General features: G+C 33.7%; 1 long non-coding RNA gene across 1 annotated transcript in view; it reads left to right on the top strand.

Annotated features, from left to right (window-relative positions):
- The window catches only part of LOC122139933, a 95,096-nt gene that overhangs the window by 8,896 nt on the left and 64,187 nt on the right, over positions 1–22,013 (top strand). Inside the window, exon 2 of the long non-coding RNA XR_006156660.1 lies at positions 7,680–7,836. This is a non-coding gene — a long non-coding RNA (uncharacterized LOC122139933). The remainder of the gene's footprint in view (positions 1–7,679; positions 7,837–22,013) is intronic.

Genomic DNA, 22,013 nt, shown 5'->3' with positions numbered 1-22,013 from the left:
AGGGAAAAGTCAGAAATTTTAATAATTGTTCTATGAAAAGTGACATTAAAGATATTTTATTATTTAAAATACATTATAAATTATAATGTCATTAAGACTTAAATTATATTTTAAATAAATATGGTTCCTTTGAACTTTTTATTCCTCAAACAATACTATAAATGTTGATTATAAAAACAGTATTATTAATAGGATGAAAAAACTTGAAATATAGTGCAAAAGTCATATGGACTCATTTCCTTTTAAAAGCTTGACAGCCAGGTTTGCAACGACATGAGACTTTTCATTTTTGGGTGAACTATTCTTTTCATATGTCGGTTTCATAGCTGAAAAACCTAAAGAACGTACAAAACCAAAGTTTTCAAGTTTTGTTTTTGCTGTCTAGATTTTTGCACGCTCATTGCATAGAAGCATCATTGATTTGTCCTTGTGGAATATAACCTGGCCCAAACCTGGAATGTGCATGTCATCTGATTGCATACAGCCTTTTAGAGAGTTAAAGGAGCACAGACAAGGGTCCTACTGTTCAGCAAAAGACATTGCTCTGTTGATGAAATCAGATACGTAGTAGTTCAGCTTGCTGCTGCTGGTGTTTGAAGAGTTTTCTTTAGAATTCTTTGTGTAGTGACAAGGGATTGGCCGAAGCCAAACAAAATGAAACACTTGTCTGAATACTGAACATGGTTTTTCACATTTTCCCCCCATGTAGGCCTTTTTTGCCTTTTTTTTCCTTCTCCCCACCATTGCATTAATTACATTGCCAAAATGCGCTTTTTACTGTTTTGTCCTGCTTTTTCAAATAAAAAATCAATTACAAAACAACAATTTAAAAATATTTACTTAACACTGAACATTTTTATAAACATTCTAGCAGACATTATACCAACAAAGCACAAATAAACTTAAAATTAATAAGTTAGTAAAATAATATTTTTTTGGCCATTTTTGAGACTTGAATCCGGCATGTATTTTTTACTGTACAAATAAAGGCAGCAGAAGAGACTTCTTTTAAAACATTAGAATATATAACAGATCCCAATTTGAACACTATGTGTGAATGTTATAATAAATGTATTAATAGAGCTGTTGTAGGGTAAATATTATTATCATTATTATTGTTTTTATTTTATTTTACAGAACTACAGTAAAATTACAACACTTTCATTAATGAATGTATATGGAGTTGTTGCTTTTTCTCTGCTTTTATTTTGGCAGAAACCCGCAGGCAGGGGTGTGTCTACGTGGTGGCCTTCGTCCCCCCCCCCCCCGACATTTGTCTGGCCACTCCAGGTGCCCCCCCATCAGATGTCTTGTGATAGGCTTGTTTTTAGTGGATTGTGCAGCTGCCTAGGGCCTCTTTCTTCTTCTCTTTATACTTAAGTTTAGCCGGTGTGATATATGAGAAATATATATGCTTACACGTGTTCGCATCACTGAAGACCAGAGGAGCTTTTTTTCTAAGTCAGGTGAGGAGTATGCTTATCTCACTAAATGGAAGCAAGCTGATTATAGTCAGCCTTCTCTAGTTATTTATTTTATTAATGGCCTTATTTAAGTTAAGTGCTTCAACTCTAGCCTATGCATTTATTCATTTATTTTATTTAGTGCATTTGTATTTTGTTGTTTTTGTATATAGTTTTGCAATAAAAGTGTATCAACCAGGTTCCAGAAATAATCACTGAGGGTGCTTCTGAAATTAGTGAGGGTGCTCTAGTCTTAATGCACATTTTCACATATTTTGTCCCGTCTATTGCTATGGTTATCACTGTCAATCACTGCTACTTCGAGAGCGAATCCCGCATAAATATGCAGACATCATTCCCGAAACTTTGCAAGGTGTGTGTGTGGCTGAAAAAACAAAGTTCTTAATTTTAAATTAACTATAGACTAGAAAGCTTACAAAGAGTGTTCATAACCACTAAAAAGCTGTCACTCTTTGTTTAGTGAGTGTATACACAATGTGTTATAACATACATCCCGCCGCAAACCTAAACCTCGGTGCATCCTTAGTAGTGACACCAAATTGTTCAATGAGAAGGTGAAATGAGACGAGAGGACCTCACTGTGTGTCTGCGGGCTGGTCTGACAAACAGTTTTAGTGTGATTCGAACTAAAGAACCAGCGGTGATACTAATGTCATATTTTGTTGTTGATTTGAAGTTACTGAATCACAATTGTGAGTTTTGGATATTTTCATCCATCTCAATTCATGTAGATATAAGCTGCACTTATTACCTATACGAAGAAGGAGGTGTCCACATACCTTCAATATACTTTTTTCCCCCCTCTGTAAATAGGTAGGCCCAAGTCACATTTTGGGTTTCATTCTCTATTTGTTTTTCTAAAAATAATGTAATAAATTAACATTAATATGAAAAGTATGTTCATTTTAAATTAAAGTAAATAATAACAGTTAAGTTAATAAATAAAAAAAAAATATTTTAAAAGTGAATAGAAAAAAAGAAAAATAAGTGACACTTAGCATTATGTCAATGTTCGTTTAGGGTTGGTGTGTCCTCTGCTTTGATATTCTCCCATCTTGGGTTGATGGTCATATTCTAATTCAAGTCAATGACTGCATGTACCTCCTCTTAGTGCTGTTATGTAATACTGTGTGAAACCAAGACACTTGTCATACAAATATTCATCATCATTGCAAATCAGAGTGAGAAGTCACACTTGAGTCTAACACCTCCTTAACACACTGATGTGATTCAAACACTGGCACATTTGTCTTCCAGTGCTGCTCACCTGTCTCCAGCACACATTCTTGCATGCACATTCTGATATTCTCTTCTCAGAAACAAAAATCCACCCAAGACTTCCCAGAATCGTCCCATCGCACACTCGCAGGAGTTTCCATTGGCAGAATGAGAGAGATGCTGTCGTGGAAGGTCTAAAAACAGCTCTTTGCTGCTGAGAGACAGACAATAGCTGGCTGTTGATCAGTTCAGACTGGATGACTATCAGTAATGCATTCATGACTTGGATCTTAGATCTCTCTTTGTACATTAGCACATGGGAGAAGTCGTGAAATATTTGGTTTGCTTTTCAGTGTTTGCTTCTGTGCAGGGAGGGAGATGTCATGGAGTGTGGATGAGGCTTGTTTTGTTTTGAGCTTTGGTGGAGTTTAGTGTGATGCTGTTTGTATCTGGATCATTAGAGTTGCTTGCATCACTATCACTATTGCTCATTTTTATGATTAAGGATTTGAAGGGGATAATTCGCCCAAAAAAAAAAGAAAAAATTACTCGCCCTTGGGTCATACAAGATGTAGATGAGTTTGTTTCTTCATTGGAACCGAATTGGGCGAAATGTAGCATTACGTCACTTGCTCATCAATGGATCCTCTGCAGTGGATGGGTGCCGTCAGAATGATAGTCCAAACAACTGATGCAAGCATCACAATAATCCACAAGTAAATCATATGACTCCAGTCCATCAGTTAATGTCTTAATGTCTTGAGTCTTAGTGCTGTTTATGTAATACTGTGTGAAACCAAGACACTCATCAGTTAATGTCTTGAGTCGCCTGTCATACAAATATTCATCATCATTGCTAATCAGAGTGAGAAGTCACACTTGAGCCTAACACCTCCTTAACACACTGATGTGAGTTTAATGACTTGATGGATTTTTTTATTACAATCATGCAGCTTTTCACTTTACAAGACATTAATTGATGGGCTGAAGTCATGTGGACCACTTGTGGATTTTTGTGATGTTTTTATCAGCTGTTTGCACTCTCTTTCTGACGGCACCCATTCACTGCAAATGTAATGCTAGTTATGCTACATTTCTCCAAATCTGTTCCAATGAAGAAAAAAACTCATCTACATCTTGGATGACCCAAGGGTGAGTAAATTTTCAATGTTAGGTGAACTGTTCCTTTAAACTGACCCATTTCTTTTCCAAGTGATCACATTTTTGATTTTGGGCCTGTTTTATTTTTTCTTCATCCATGGTTCTGTTTCCATTGGATGAATCACTCGCATTCTAGCATTCCTCATTTAAAAGTTTCTTTGCATTAAAGAGTCTGCTAAATAAATAAATATAAATGTAAATGTCAAAAATAAATAGCCCTTTTTTTTCCTCTAAATGCGCCTTGACTGAGAATTAGAAGAAATTTTTCAAGAAGAGTTTTTAAAATCACAACCTTAAAATGGAGAAACTGGCAGGGTTCGTCTTATGCTCATGTTGAAGGGAAAATAAAGTATAAATAGCTCTAACGCAGACCTTCAAGTCTCTGTATGCGGTGTGATTCATATCTCGTTAGAGAAGTCAGCCTCATTAACCTCTACATGGCTCCGGCCCACAGCACACACAGCTTCAGCAAACTGAAAGTGACGGTTCAGATCTCTCAGCTGATTACTCATTCCTGAGCTCCTACTTAATATTATTAATTCTACATTGTAATTTAGTTTGGCACACAGAATGCTCTTCTTAACTGACATGTATGGCAACCCTGAAATGATCTGTAGAGTGTCCTTGCCAACTGTGCTAGATAAAAGCAGCAGTCATTTGTCAAATAAGGCAATATAAATCCCTGAATGTGTGGGTTTTTATGTTTTATTTTTTTGACCTTCTACCTCTTTCGTCTGCTTTCTGGGTTCTGTCTTGGTGATGTGCATAAGACTTTTTCTGTTCCTCCCTACTGTTCTCTTTCCATTCGGGGACATTGCAGAGCCTTGGGAACAGTTTCCATAGCGACCATGACTGCAGACAAGGAGAGTGTGCTGAGACAGGGATGTGAACGCACTAGCACTCTTGTCTCATGTGGAGAGCTGGCCTGCCACCTTCATCCTCTCATTTGTAAAATGGCCTGCCACCTTCATCCTCTCATTTGTAAAATGAGCTGCTATATTTGTTTGTTTGTTTAAGTTGAGCAATTTTTTTTTTCTTGGTTCATAGCAAAATTATTAGACTGCTGGTTACGACTAAATTAAATAATAAAACTTTTAAAGGCATTTTTTCTTAACTTGTTTTTTCCTTTATTACCCTTTTTTTTTTATCATTTCCAGCATGTCAAACGTAAGATTTTTCCACTTGGGGGAAAAAAAATCTTGAAAAACAATAACCTTTAGCAAAAACAGCATTTTGATTATTTAAAATGCTAAATTTTGTACAGAGATAGGTCATGGTTTATATATTTTGTTTTTTTAACAATCAGTGTAGTTTAATATTTATTTATTTATGTTTGCATGTATTTATTTATTTGGTTGGTTTGTTCATAGCAAACTTATTAGACTGCAACTAAATCATATAATACTACTTTTAAAGACTTTTTTCTTAACCCTTTTTCTTTATCCTTTTATTACCTCAAACATATCAAATAACATTTTGATTATTTTTAAAATCCTAGATTAGTACAGATAGACCATGTATATTTTGTAGTTTTATTAAATAATAATCTGTGTAATATACATATCAGCATGAATAACTATTTATTTATTTGTTTGTTTGATTGTTTTTTCCCCCTCTGTTCATGGCAGACTTATTTTTTATCCCCTCCAACATGTCAAACAAAGGAATTTGCCATATTTATTCATTCATTTTTTAATAAATAAATAATAAATCTCTTTAAAAATAAAAACGTTTAGCTTAATTGTTATTATTTTTAAAACTCTGTACAAGATTAGTACAGATGCTTAGAAGTATTTTTAAAATACACAGAATTATATACAGTATAATATACATAGCAGCAGTGCTAAAATGAAATTTTATTTTTTTATTATATTACTACAGCAATATGTTTGTAAACATATCTACAATAATATAAATATAAATTTAAAATTATTTATATATAATTGTTTTCCCCATGAGACTAAATATAGGTTAACTTTCAGAACTAGTGTGAATAGATCTGTCTTTTTGTCTGTGTCTGCCCCGAGAATTAATACATCAAGCATCAATAAACAGAGTAGTATAGTGTATGAACATGTGCTTATTCCTGTGTCAGTCTGTGCAGAGGTCAAACCAAATAAATAGGTCAACTGCAGCATTCATGTGAACACAGACCCCAACAGATTGAAGCAGAAAAAGGCATTTTTATTATTTTTGATATTCTAGATTTGTAGTCGAAATAAAGTTTGGATCAGAGAGCAATCAGTGGCACTGGCACACCTCACTCCACATCAATAACTTTAACAGGCCTGAGAGGCTCCTAGATATGGATTCAAGATGGCCTATGCAGCAACCTCAGGGGAGATATATATGTATATATATTATGTATAAAATGTTAATGCAGTTCCAGGCACCCTTTGTATCTGAGGAAATGTTTCATTGCTCTTAATAGAACACTTTATATACTTAGAAATAAGAAAAATCTGATTTTATTTTCAGCTATAGGAAAGAAAGGCTTTTATTCACACCCCCACACACATACATATTTCTGCCTCTGTATTAATTGGTTTGTGCTTCTTCAGTAAATTTGATAATCAACAGCCTTTGGTGGGTTGTGACATGGCAAGGCTTCATAACTTTGAGCTATTTCGAACGCTCAGTGAGTCTTTATTGTAAATCAATTTGTTTTGATGTGGAGGAGAAGAGAAATGTAGAGATGTTTTTGTGTACACAGATGCTGTATGCCACTGCTATTTCATCCTGTTTGCAGCAGGTGAAGTGAGGAGTAATTGGCTTCTGTCAATACTGGCTTGTGAGCTTTAGCAACCGCTAATCAAGATGGTAAAGTGGTCGATGCAGAGAGAGAAAGAGATGGTTCACTCCCACCCACCTCAAAGCTGCCATTTCTCACATCTGCCAGCTCGCTGTAAACAGCGTCCTTTGACGCTTTTCTGTCTAACCACACTTCCATCCGCAGATATATATATTTTTTTCACATTGGTAAATTGCATGTAAAGGGTTGTTGAGTAGAGAGGCACGGGGTTTGTAAAAGATCTTTATCTGCTGCTTTTATTACCCCAAAATGTATATTTTATGATATTTCAAGCCTTTGTTGTATTCAGTTTCTTCTTGTGCTTCATATTTATTAACAGTTGTCATTATTATTATTGCTTTCATTTTTTTAATAGTTTTATCTTGTTCTGTATATTATTTTATTTTATTAGAATCTTTTTTGACGTGAACTACTACTACTTCTACTACTATTATTATTATTATTTCACTTTTTAAATTACTGCATTTACATTGAAAATGAACATTCTGAGATATATGGTAAAGTCACATTGTGAATAACAAGAAATGGATGTCTTTTTTTTTTTTCGGAGTCAAAACAGTCCTAGGTAAATGCTGTAAAATAGTTATACAAAATATAAAAATATAAAAATATTATTATCTCATGACTACAAAGGTCGTTAAGTTATATATTCTTATATTGTGTGGTATGTGCCTAACTCTGTTTTATTTGTATTGAATGACTGTGAGATCCTGCCTTTCAGTTTTCTGATATCTCTGCTATGAGTGCCTCTTATAATTATTAAAATGAGAAGTATGTAAATTTGTTGCAGGTGCATCTCTCATCCAACCAGGCCTTGTGTGTAGTCAGTGCATTCAAGTGGACATACTTAACTATTGGATGAGAGGCCAGAAATTTAATTGTATTTCATGGCTGCCATTTTTTTATTCCTCTTTTTATTTGTAAAGGTCAGGCCATGCAAAATGTATTAACTAGACTGGCAGCATTTGAGGATGATTCTTATTTTTTTATTTTTATTTTTTCAGCTTGGAAGTCAATTGACCCTTCGCAAAGACCCACCCCCACTTCATTACTGTTGCTACATCCCACAAGCCATGATGCTCTCACGCAGTGAAAAATACATCACAGAGCAAAGAGGAAACAGACAAGCACCGACATTCAAGACAGAGCTGATTACTTTAGGTATGAATCAAAGCATCAAATTTTGTCATTTTGTAAGAAATTTAAACAATAAATAGGCTCTTTCATGTGTCGTGACAGATTGCTGTAGCGCCTTAGTTCAGGCAGCTCGTGAACCAATCATCTCTTTCTCTTTACTAGTTATTATAGCACAAAATAAACATGAATGAGCATCAGAAGGTATCTTGTTTCAACTGTGGAAAGATGTCAATACACACCATTTTTCATGTTCAAGTCCACCGACGTTAATCTACTCTCCTGTCTGGTTTGTTTGTTGGACAAAAATGGCAGATTCTGCGTTATGATTGGTCAGATCGCCTGTCAATCAAACTCTTTTCATTACAGTCATTTTGGACTTTATATCTGCAAGTGTGCTACACTGCATTTACAAAAACATTTTACTGATGCCATTTTGACTTGTGCTGGACTTCAGTGTGATTAATGAAATTGATATGTTTTCTTACATAAACCGTGTCAATTCACACCTCAAGGGATGTGTTATATTTGGCATTTGAAGGCTCTGTCCCATAGCCACCACTCTCTGACGGCAGAGCGACATGTCTCTGAGGACATTACGCACTCTCATGACTAGGCTGGCATTTGAGCGGCATCAAGGACACTCCATGCACTGAATTACTCTGAAGCAGGTCTCGCTCACTCTCGTTCTGCTCCTCTGTCTCAAAAGCGATTTTCCTTTTCATCACGTTCCAGCCTCCAGGGGGCATCTTTTACCCTTAATGTCCTCAGCTAACAGGTGTCCCATTTGCCCTAAAAATACAATACGCCTGTTGCGTGCAGGAAAATCTTAGATTAGAGCCACTGGGGTCTCACATTTCCACCCTGCTGCTTTCCATTGCACTAGTGCACTGTCAATCTGTGTCATGGTGGAGCCTGAGTGATGTGGTTTAATTCATTTTTGTTTGTCTCTATGTAATTCTAAAACCCGGAAGAGAATTTTGAGCCATGGGTTCAATTTAGAATTTTTAATGTGGTTTACATGCATTCTATTAATTTACTATAAAATCATATGGTTTTAATGAGAAACCATTAGCTATGGTCACCGTCCTAAGCATGTAAATGGTTATTAGTTTAAAGTCGTAATTTTTAATTTCCCCTGCTTATCAAAAAGTTACGTTCATATTCATTGCAGTAGCCAACATCAGCTCAGCGGATGGACGAAACACAATATTACAAATGTCAAAGTGCTCATTCTGGAATCTGAATGAAGATTAATGTTTTGTAAAGTACAGTTTGTACAGTTATTCACGCTGTTGTCTGCTTGAAATAGTTGCTAACAACTTGCTTGCTAGTTGGTGTACTTGTTTAGTAACTTGCCAACAAGGTGAGGTTAGTTTAGGTAAAATATGTGTTGTGACTTTGAATTCAAAGATGAATTCAAACCAACATGACATTCTTGTGAAGTTGGCATATGTGTTCAAAACCCTAATATGAACCACAAACACCTTAGTCTGAATATTAGCTGTCTACTAATTGACTTTGTGACTAAAAGGGTTTATTTCAATTTTAGTTCTCAAACACATCACCGACATCTAATTTATAAACCTCATGTAAGCTCTTCTGTGTATTGCTGATCTTATCCTTATGTTCCTTCTGTTTTTCTTTGTGACAAGAGGTTGCCCTTTTCTCCATGAGAGTGCTTTCACACCCTTTACTCAAATGTGAGTATGTGTAATGCTGCGAGCCCCCTCATTGTGGATCATGTCTCATCCTGTATGCTTCATAAAAGCATAAAAGATCATCCAAGGTGAGAAGTGCTAACAGTACGTGGTCCTCAAACTCTCATTTAGAGTCATCCTGCGAATGCCTGACTGAAAAAGCAGGTTCAGCTGGAGAGATGGAAGTGGCACAGCAGACAGGAGGCGTTAGATATCCAGCAAAGGGAGGGGAAGGGGATGGTAGGATGGAGTAGTAATATCGCACTCATTAAGCTTTCTGCACCCTGCCTCCTAATGCTATTCTAATGAGAATCCTACCTGGCTCCCTGCCGAACGCACATCAGAGTGAGACCGCAGCAGACCTACTCAAATTCTGTGTTCTTTCCAGGGGGTTGTGTCTAAACATACCTGGCTCCCTGCCGAACGCACATCAGAGTGAGTTGGACATCTCTCAAACACGTTTTGATCAATCCAGCTATAGATTAGGTATGTCTGTAAATATGTGATTTGTTTGATTATATGTAGTAGTAAGATAATAATGATGTTTTTTGAAATCGTTTTGATAAGTAAAGATATATATGTGGTCTGTTTTAATATTTATGACATTTCTATGATCTTAAGCCAGTAAATAAAATCAAATTCCTACAGTGTAAGAATGTCTTTTGTCTTTTTTTTTTTTTTTTTTTTTTAAAAATTGTATATATATATCCCTTATTGTATATTATACAAATATATTTTATATATCTAGTATATTATTTTTTTATATAATATATATATCTGTATATATAGACTGTATATATTTCGATCTCTGTATATATATATATATATATATGACAATATATATTATATATTGATACTATCTAATGAGAATATATATATATATATATCATATATAGATATATAGATATATATATATGTTATATATTGTGTATATGATCAATGTATGTATATTAGACATATCTATCATGATATGTATGTGTATATGTCAGATATAAATATGTATGGTATATATGTCAATTTGGTGAAATCGTGGTATTTTTTTTTGTTTATGACTTTATATATTATGTAAGTAAATATGTGTTGTTTGTTTTAATATTTTTGTAATTTCTATTATTTTATGCAAGTAAATTGGATTTTTTAGTTGTTTTTATATATATATAGTGGTGTGTTTTAGTATATATATATATATATGCATATATATATATATGTATATATATATATATATATATATATTGTATATATATATATATATATATTATTAAAAATTGTATGGGGTGTTTGTGTTTTAAGATTTGTAAAATGTGACTTTGTATAACCTTTTATGATCTTTAGCCGACAACTAAAATACAGTATAAGACCATATAAGATCAAAAAAAGTTCCCTGATATTTACATATTTTCTTGACTGTATGGAAATATCAGCTAACTTTTCTTTTTTTTTTTTTTTTTACTCTTTAGTTATGGGGGGAAAAAATCATGGGGGAACCTTTTTATATATATTAAATGGTCATTTCCAGGCTTGGAAAATCATGGAAATTATTAAAATCTTAAGATGTTATACAGAAAATAATAAATATTTTGATAGTGTAATATAATTGTTTTCCTCGATATGCCCAGCTCTAAAATTTTATTGTTTGGAAATTGCTAGAACTGAGTTCAATCTGTCTAAAATTATTTTAAAAATAATTTTATTAGTCATGAATCACTGGAAACGAAATGTAAATGTTTTGTTCAAAAAGAGAATCCCGTTAGATGTTGCTGATTTATTAAGCTTAATTAGTGTAAAATTGTGTTTGTAAACACACTAACTGAACGGACTCTGAGATGGAGGTATGATTTTCACACACTGACACACAGATCATCTCTGTCTCCTTCGCTATCCCTCCGTTCTGTCATCCCTTTCTCACAGACTCAAAGGATTATACAATGGAGCATTTCAAATCAAAATGGGATTTTCTCACTGATACTGCACACACTCAACTCCCTGGACGATGATATAATCCTTTCGTAGAGCTGGTCCAGACCGGTCAGGCCATCTTGTGCTTTGTAGTGACATGCAACTTGTTGTGCTTTCACATTTTCCACATCTCCTACATTGCTCAAAAGACACATGCACATTCAGAGGCTACAGGCGGTATTCAGTTTGGCTTGAAAGGCTCCATGGATGACAAAGGTTTGTCGTTGTGTTTCTCACATAAAGAGAGTACAGTGTCTCTTTAGGTTAGCTCCCACTACAAGTACTACACCAATTCTGCTGCCAGCAGTCCTGTGGGGTAGATCTCACCCGGGAGGATGCTTGGCACGAATACGCTCACTCTTGCACACTATCAGGAAAGCTCAAACAGGCCCGCAACAATTAATCAGTTACTTTGTTAAAGAAAATAATGAACAACATAGTTCATTGTCAGCAAATTTGTGGGGTGTTTTTCCTCCTTATTGACAATTTGACTTTTCTGCTGATTTAAAATTGCGTTTTGATAATGTGGAAAGCTATATGCATTTTATATAGATTGTTATTGTATTTGTTTTGTTGTTGTTTTTTTACACAATGTTTTGCAAATATTTAGATTTTACAGTCTTTAGTATATGCTCTATTTGGAGGAGAACATTAAATAAAATGTTTAAAAATTTGTAAATTTGTTTTTCCTTATTGATAATGTAATGAGTTTCGTTCTGCTTTCAAATTGCATTTTGATAATGTGGAAAGTTATCTGCGTTTTATATTGTAAGTTAATGTTTATATATGCAAAAAAGTTTTAACACCGTGTTTAGCATACACTGATTTTATAGCATTTAGTTTCCGCATTATTTGAAGGAGAACATCAAGATATGGAATAGCTTATTTTCTCTATTTAAGCAGTGAAATTTCTTCGTATACATTAATATTATCTAAATATCTGACTAAATAAGGCTGCAAAAATAAAATGAAAAATGCTCATAAACATATTTTATTGACAATTAATTTGTGGTTTAATAATTGAATTATCTTCTTGCTGCTTTAATCGTGTGAAAATCTATCTACATTTTATATTGTAACTTTTATGCTTAAATATATATTTAAAATATTTTTACAATATATTTTAACATATTTTTTCTTTTTTAAATATTTAGCATATATTTTGCTTTAATAGTGTTCAGTTTAGGAAGAACATTGGAGCATTTTCCTTATTTAAAGATTTTAATGCACAAATTAATCACTAAATAATTGACTCATTGATTTCTAAAATTAACTGATTTTTATTTATTTATTTATCACTATAAAAATATTTTGAAGGCATTTATTGAATTATCAAGGCACATTTATTTCCCCATTTTTCGAAGTATGTGTGTGTTCAGAAGTACCTGCAAATCAGAGTAATGCTTGTCTGGTCTGAGCTCTGTTGTTGAGTTTGTAGAGCGTGGCCAATTCAGACTGGAAGATGAGTGAGTGAACAATGTATCAAATGAATGAAAGCCACTCTGAGGCAAACCGCATATGACAGTGGGCAATTTTGTGTGCGTTTTGTCAAGCCAGGCTCCTCGATTTTCTGCTTTGCACCCAAGAATGCCCCTACTTTTTCACGCTAGACCTTATATTTAGTCAGCTTAGGAAAATTATTTTGTTAAATGAAGGTAAAATCAATACTTGTCACTTTCTCTGATCCTGGCTGGACACAGACAGCAGTGGATTGAGTAGACGAGTTTTTATTTCTCACTCTTCTTGTATGATATAAATCATTTGATGCCTTTGAAGCCAAGGTACAAATCTATCTTGTCTCCCCAGGCTCTGTTTTGGTCTGGCGCTGCGTCCATCTGTTCATGTGTGTGTGTCAGAGGTCAACAATCAGTAACCACATGCCCAAACATATGGCCTGGTAAAGCATCACAAGGTGGCGCTGTAAACCAGTCCCTCTCTGGGAGCAAAGTGTTTATTACCCATCACGCCCCTCTCAACAAAATGTTCTATGTATCAAATGAATAGGCTGCTAGATGTTGCACTTCGAATGTCATGCCATCTGCCTTGACATGTTTTGGCTTTGTGTGTGTGTGTGTGTGTGTATTTCATGTCTGTTCTGGCTCAGTACAGGTTGGCTCCAACAATCTCTTTAATATGGCTCTAGTTACACACAGAGTCACACTCTCCACTTTCCAGCACCCAAAGGCCCTCCCATAGACATGCACACATAGTAATACACTCACAAATGTACATACTGTTAGACATGCTTTTAAATAATGGTTCATTTGAGGAGGAGTGTTTACATTACTCAGTACAAGATCCTACACTAACATTTACACTTCCAAGGATCCGTTTTGTTAGTAGTGGCACTAAGTCAAGTTTAATGTATGACTCATGTTTAACTTAAAGTCACTAGTCTGCCTTTCTGCCCTCATGTAGCTCAGCTCTAAAAAGGACAGATGAAAAAACTAGGACTTTGTCATCAAATTTTGCAGTAGATGTTTCCTTAAGATATGCATGGGAAGGAAAATAGAGCGACACTACGAGTCAGAAGCTTGGAGTCATCAAATTTTGCAGTAGATGTTTCCTTAAGATATGCATGGGACCCAGGTTTGACAAAACTGCATTTATTTGATTAAAATACAGTGAAAACATTTCTATTGTGAAATGGTTTTACAATTTAAAAGAAAAGTGTCTATTTCAGTGTTTTTTATAATGTAGTTTATTTCTGTCATGGCAAAGCTGACAGAAGCAATTTTGTAGCATTGTGTTTTTACTGCCACTTTTAATGTCTCATTGCTTAATAAAAGCATTTTTTTTGAAAACTTACTATCCCAAACTTTTAAATGTTGTTGTATCATAGTTCCCACAAAAAAAAAAAAGCCGTGCAACTGTTTTCAACACTGATAATAATAATAAATGTTTATTAAGCACCCAATCAGCATATTTTAGCACCTTATATTTTGCAAGATATTTTGAAAAATGTTTCAGTTTTCTCTAATGAAAGTGAATGGGGCCCAGTGTTGTGAAAAATATCTTCTTTTGTATTCCACAGAAGAAAGTTATTATTTTTATTGCAACTTAACAAGGCAGGTTTTATTTTGAATAACATGCTCCAAAACTTCCACTGAGTCTTTTACATAGAATGGCCAAGTCAACATGATCCACCAATTTATCCTTTCATTTGTCCAAATAAATGATCTCCCATCATCTTTTACTTTCACCATTTGATACATCTTATGCACTTCTATAAACTCGTGTCCCCTAATAAGCCTCGTCAGTAGAGAAATGGGCATCTGGATGGGGTCTCCGATCTGACTAATGCGTGAATGGACACATGATGTCTCTCCTTCATTTCACCACCTGAGACACTGCCGTATTGGTGCAGTTTTGCACTGCAGGCATTGGACACGTTGATGGTCATTTACGTGATGGATCATTTAATATGACTGTATTTTTGGACAGGGTACATGCAAGCGCATGTAGATGCACACATGGCTCTATACTGATTTGAATATAAAGTATTTGTTCCATGTTCCATGTCAGAATGAGATTAGACCAGATTTTGGTTTGTGAAAACAATCCCTATACAATACCATTTAATTATTATTATTTTTTTTATTAATACTTTTATTTAGCAAGGATGCATTAAATTGATCAAAAGTTACAGCGAAGGCATTTATAATGTTACCAAAGAATTTTATCATTTTGTTAAATTATGGTTTCCACAAAAATATTAAGCAGCACAACTGTTTTCAGTGTTGATAATCATAAATACATGTTCCAGATCAGCATATGAAAAATAATTTCTGAAGGATCATGTAATACTGAAGTGTATGGCTGCTGAAAATTCAGCTTTGCATCACAGGAATAAATTACATTTTAAAATATATTAAAATAGAAAACAATTATTTTAAATTGTAATAATATTTCTGTTAAATAGATTACTGTTTTTAATATGTTTTGATCAAATAAATGTAGCCTTGGTGAGCATAAGAAAAGAAACTTAATGTATTGAAAAACGTATGTTTTTAATAATTATATATTTAAATCACTATTTTATGATATATATTTCGATTTCATTTTGAATTGAACTGTCATGTTTTCATTGATTGATGTACCTGGCCTGCTCTTCTTCTGCTGGTCAGTGTGCCCTTTAGTTAATGACATCAAATTAGACCTTCTTCCTGTGTCACTTCTGTTCTGTACAGAGTCACAGCTCTGCTCTACTAAGAGGCATGCGATTAACCCGGAGTATCATTGCCTTCACTCCCAGCAGGGTCCACGAATCAGCAACTACCCAGTGTACCTCTGGTGTTCCCTTGAGCTCCTCATTTGCTTTCTGTCATCCTGTACTCACAAGCAACAAAATGGCCTGAAACCTATTTGATTGATGATTTCACGTCTGTGGATGTTATTTCAGAAGACGATTTTCTATGCAATAGGGTAGCCTGCGTTTAAATAGTGAGGCTATTTCATCATTCTCATCTCACTCAACAGCTCCAGTAACCAAGTTATTGCACTTAACATGATGAAAATGTCAGGTCATGTTATACATGTCAACCCTAACATAGGATCTGTTCTGTGTCCTCATGTTGCAAATACACATGGACGAGTGGTTTTTTTTTTTTTTTTTTTTTTTTTGGATTTTACTTTTCCAAATCATGTTCCATAAACAGTTTCCTATTTATCAGTGCCATCAACACATTTATTGTTTTTCTGTCTATATATATCTTCATTAAGGCCACACACTCCTGCTATCTCTGTCTTTATGAAACATGGATATCCGGATGATAGCAAAAAGGAGAAGAAAAAAGTTTTCCGTCTGCCACCCATCATTAGGCTCAGCCATTAGGAGCTGGACCGATAACATCAGAGCTGCTGTGTTGTGGTCAAAACACACATTCATTTAGCTCAAGTCTACTAGGTACATGTAGCATATGAATATAAACACTGGGCAATAATGAGTTGTATCTTCAAAGAACAGTAGATGTAGAGCCATTTTACAACAGTAGATGAGTTCAGAGCCATTTTACTACATTAGGATTGTTTAACAAGCTGAAAGCACAAGTCATTAAAAAGATATTCTAGGTTAAATACATGATTGTTCTAATCACTTGTCAGTTACAGCTTTATAATTTGCTGTGATAATCCCTTATATTATTTATAACTAATTTATTGTTTTTCTATAATGTATAATATAATGTGGAGGGGTGGGGGCAGGCTGGGGGTAATCATCATTGATGACTAATCATCATTCAGTACAGTAGCTGCATCCATGTGATGCCTGAACTTCCAATCTTCTGACAAGTATGTTGTGGAATGTTCCAACCTCCAAGGAGCACAAAGGCAAAAAAAGAAAGAAAAGAGAGATTTTCATACACTCATTGTACATCTATTTTTACTGTTATCATGAAGGCTGGAGGGATCTCCCTTCTGCCCTGTCATTGCACGGTAGAACCCCCTCATGCCCCCTTTCTACATGAGTCAGAGCTAAGTTTGGATGTTGCTAAGTCCCACTTGGAAACTGAATGCATCTCTTTGTCCCTGAGAGCAGGATGTCTCACATATGACATTTGGAAGGAGAGGGAAGCAGGCAGAGGGGGCAACTTCCAGTGTAGGGTTACACTGTCTGGCAGCTGAGAGCCACAGAAATAAGAGAGCAGTGGTGTGAATGTGTGTGTGCACATGGATATGGCTCATCAGACACCAAATTCTTTTATGAATTATTCATGACTGTCAATTTAGCATGTTAATTTAGTTCAGCAATATGCTCAGTGGTCAATATGGAAATAATTGAATTTTAATATATATTATTTTGTTGTGTGTTTTGTTTTTTTATTTTTAATTTCTTTGACTCTTCGTTTGTTGGCCTTGCTCACCTTTTTTGTCTTTTTTGTTGTTGTTGTTTTGTTTGTTAAATAATACATCCAATTTTAATTGAATCATAGTTGATTCATAGACATAAAGTTAATTATTTCTGTAGTTTAAGTCTTTGCCAAAACCTTATTTTAAGGTGTTTTTTGAATCTTTTTTTGGGACTCTTTCACAGAAGGAAGAATATAGAATATAGAAGCTTGTTTCCATCACAGAAAAAAAGTAATTGCAATTTTTGTCACAACTGACTTTTTTTTTTTTCTCTCACAAAGTCAGAACTGATCCAATTTTGATTAAAAATTAATTGACTTTTATAAAAAGTTGCAACTACCTTTTTTATTTTATTTTTTTATTCCATGGCAGAAACAAAAATACAGACGATTTAAACTCAGCATTCAGCACTCACAAAAAGTCAGAATTATGACATGAAAAATTTAAATCTTTTTTTATATTTTTATCCAATCAAATCATCTTTAGATATGCGATTAACTTCATTTAGTTAAATGTATGCTATGTATGCGATTAACTTCATTTAGTTAAATGTATGCTATGCCAAACAAATAATATATATATTATATAATATTGTGTTTTAAAAGGTTGGTTGTAAGGTGTTACAGTGAGCTCAGGCTTTAGTAACAATGAAAACTGGTGGAAATATCATATGGTAGTGGAAAGATGACGTAATGCTCACCCAACTTTAGAGCAAACATCACAACTGCGCTTAACTTAAGCACAAGCAGTATACCTCTCTCACATGCCTTTCTGCATTTATCTCCAGCTTCCTCCCATTGCAAATGTGTTGAAAAGTTGTAAACCAGTCATCGAGGTACAACTTTGTGCTTAAGGATAAAAGCCATCTATAAAGCTGTTAAGCCTTAATGACTTTACAGTGTATGGTTTATTCAGTTTGAGCCAATGCAACCTGAGCGTACTATTCTTTGGCTTCCAGAAGAATCAAGCAGTAATCCTTTCCAGGGAGGGGAGCGAGATTTTGTTGGATAAGAGAGAAATTACAGCAGTTTTAGGGGCAAGTCAGAAATTAGTAGTTGGAACTGGCATTGGGCTCTGATAACATCATTGCCGACACAGCATTCTGGGAAGCGTTTTCGTAAACTCACTTGTGTTGACCTGTTGATAAAAATGCCAGGATAATGAATGCAGTTCTATGTAAATATTTGTATGTTTTTACCTAAAAATCAAAATGGTAATTTACTCACCCTCATGTCATTCCAAACATGTCTGAATTAATTTCTTCTGTGGAACACAAAAGCAGAAAATCATAAAAATATTTTCTGTGTAATGAAAGTGAATGCAAGTTCCAAAATGACAATAAAAGGCACAATCCACGCTGCTGTGCTCACAGATGGTCACACTACAGGAACAACATTCTGTTCTGTCTCCAATAGTGAGAAAGAGAAGGAAAAAGGCACATTTGGGGTGTTTTGTTTTCTTCTTGTAAGAGAGGAACAACCACACTGTCTGACCTAAGATGCCTACAGTGTGGTTAACATGCCTCATCGTTATTATCATGACTGGTTTAAATTTATAGTATTAAAAGGGGTCTTATTTTGGTGGATGTATTAGCTTCTCAAGTTCACACCGGTGGCCTGGGAGAATAACCTCAAGTGTAGTTCTTCACATTAACCCACTGTAAATTTAGATTAAATTTAAGATTTACAGTAAAAAAAATAAAACAAATATGGCAGCTGTGGCTAATACAAATTCACTGAAAAAATACAATGATAACTTGTCCAGTATTTAAATTAAAAATTACAGTAGAAATAATTAAACATTTACTGAAACAATTTCATTGTAAATTTTCCAGTATTACTAGATACACAAAAACATATATACAAATGTGACACAACATACCCTAATATATATTATATATATTAGAAGATAAAAATATATATATATATATATATCATATATATATATATATATATATATATATTATAATATATATATATATATATATATATATATATATCTATATATATAATATATATATATATTTCTATATATATATATATATGTATATATAGACATGTTCCATATATATATATATTGGCAACCATGTTCCACTAAATTAATACCAGCTATATATTTGGCAACCAGAAATTATATTGTACAATTTAATATGTTCTTATTTATATTAATATATAAATTATATATTTTTTTTCTGCCCTGCTACCCAATTTAGTCTAAACACAGTTTTAAACAATTGATTTGTGTAATTTTGTTATTTTCTATCAATAACATAATAATAATGTGTGTATTGTAGGGACTTCTGGGAAGGTCCTTTTACTGGTTTTGACTGTAAATTATATGGTAATTCATAGTTTTTACTTGCAAAAACAATACAATTGCATATACAGTTTTTTTTCATTGTATATGATAAGGTAACTTATAGTTAACCAGTCAACAGATTTTTACCATTGCTTTTTATATAACATTTGGCAACCAGTAACCGTCCAAAATACTTTTCTTAGCAAACTTTGTAAACTGTTTTGTTTAATGTGTTTATACTATATTTCTTTAAAATAAATTCCATTTTTTTTTGATAATGTAAATACATTATACTTAAAGTGTGGCTTAAGTATCCAAATTCGTTTTTGTGCCACTCTGTGAATTTAAGATTTTACTTGTGTCTATATTTCCACAATTGGAGGGTCTTGATTGGTTGCAGATCATTACATCAGCAGTGACATCATGAGCTGCCAGTGGTCATTGTGTGACATCAGAAACATCCAAAATAAGGATGGCTGATGCCACTATTTTGTTGTTGTTTTTCAATTCGAAATACTGTCCACTATCCAATACGGCGAATATCAGCTATTTGAATATGAACATTAATGATCTGACAAGCATTATATAATGTAATAATGATATGTAATGTTTCACTTTTGTCACAGATAAATTCTAACTTCTTATATTAGGGGTCATTGGGTCTATAAAATTCACAAACCATCCTTTACTAGCAGTCCCTTCCTATTCCACTCCTTTGACCTTTCTCATTTTTCATTTTTTAAAGAAGTGGATTTACTTAATCTAATTATATAGCAGTCATGTGGTTTTTAATAAGCCTTATATCTGAGTGACATTGCTTGGCGTTCACTGAGACACGGCTCTGTATCTCTCCTTTCAGCCTCATTCTCTTTGTCAGACACACAGCATTAACCTGGTTTTCTTGCAGTGTATTATAAGTAGGTCAAGCTTGAGGTCAAGTAATGTTGCATTTTGCTTTCAAATCATGCAGAGCTGTTCACCTGGATAAAAGCACGGTGGCATTTGTTGCCAGTGATGAGACTGAATTTTATATTGAATGATTTAAATTAAATGTGATTCCTCGTTTTTATGCTTGAGGGAACATTATGTCCCATGCATGCCCTTGTGTGTCATTCAGCCTGATTTTGAGGTCTCGCATTGTCGCATTGAGCTGCCTTCGGTTTATGGTGTGATAGATGTCTGAGCTGTATCATGTTATTTTATATATTTATTCAGTACTTACTAGTATTATTAGGAAATAAATCCATATCAGGACTGTGTCCCTAATATTCAGAATATTGGTCAATCATTATGGGGTTTTTTATTGACCACTTCTTACTTTTTATCCAAAAATTAGATGAAGTAAATGTGTAGGTCTTATTTTCTAGTTGCCACTTACTATTGTATTTAGAGATGTCTACTTTAATTTTCTACATTTCTATTATTTATTTATTTTGTTGGTTTAATTAAGTCACTCAGAAGTGCTATCAGAATTATATTATATTATATTATATTATATTATATTATATTTTTTTTTTTTATTTTTTTTTTTGTTTTATTTTATTATATATTTTTTTATGTTATGTTTTTTTTTATTTTTTTTTTTTATATTTTGTTTTGTTAATTTTTTGTAAGATTTATAATAATTTTTTTTTATTATATATTTTAAATATATAATTAATAATACCCCTCTAGTGTTGCATATAATTAATTGTTACATATTATTAAATATGCAATATTTCACCAAATATTTGTATGTGTTCGTTTTTCCACTAGTCTGAAACAACACATTATGAAAAGCCAAATACCCCAATATCTCAAAATCGACCAGTGCATGAAAAAAAGTTTTTGCCTGTAGATTGTTTCTTGCCGTAAAGGAGTATAGGTATTTTTTTTGTTTTTTTGGAGTTTTGCACACAGTGTGGCTAGATTTTTGTCATGCCCTTTTTTTTTTTTCAAGGACCCACGTATGACTTGCATAGTCTTTCTTTTGTTGCATGTATGCGATGAATGAGTCAGTGAACCGGAATTGTAGCCAGTCATTAAGTATAAACACGAGCCTCTGAAATAACACCGCAATCACTCTCTACTAAGTGCATTCAGAAATGCCTCAACAATCTCACACTCCCATGCTTCCTGGACATTTTAAATGTGCTCACTGTTGCCCGGCCAAACTCATTCTGAAGGTCTTGTTTATTAGCTGGATAGAGCTTACCTTTCATTTTTACTCTTTAATCACCTTCCATATTACCATATGCAAAGTAGATGAATAAATTCATGTTAATAAGGTTGTACTGTTAGGGAGCAGTAAGTCTTATGAACTGGCTTATGTGTACATGTCCAAGCAAATACACTTTCAGACATGCGCAAATGCTAAATGCTAGGCCAGTGGTTTTCAAACTTTTTTTAAGAGCGAACCTATTT

This window comes from Cyprinus carpio, chromosome A4, assembly GCF_018340385.1.
Source record: "Cyprinus carpio isolate SPL01 chromosome A4, ASM1834038v1, whole genome shotgun sequence".
Lineage (NCBI taxonomy): Eukaryota > Metazoa > Chordata > Actinopteri > Cypriniformes > Cyprinidae > Cyprinus > Cyprinus carpio.
The sequence above is the reverse complement of the archived record's forward strand: the minus strand, read 5'-3'. Positions and strand labels throughout refer to the sequence as shown.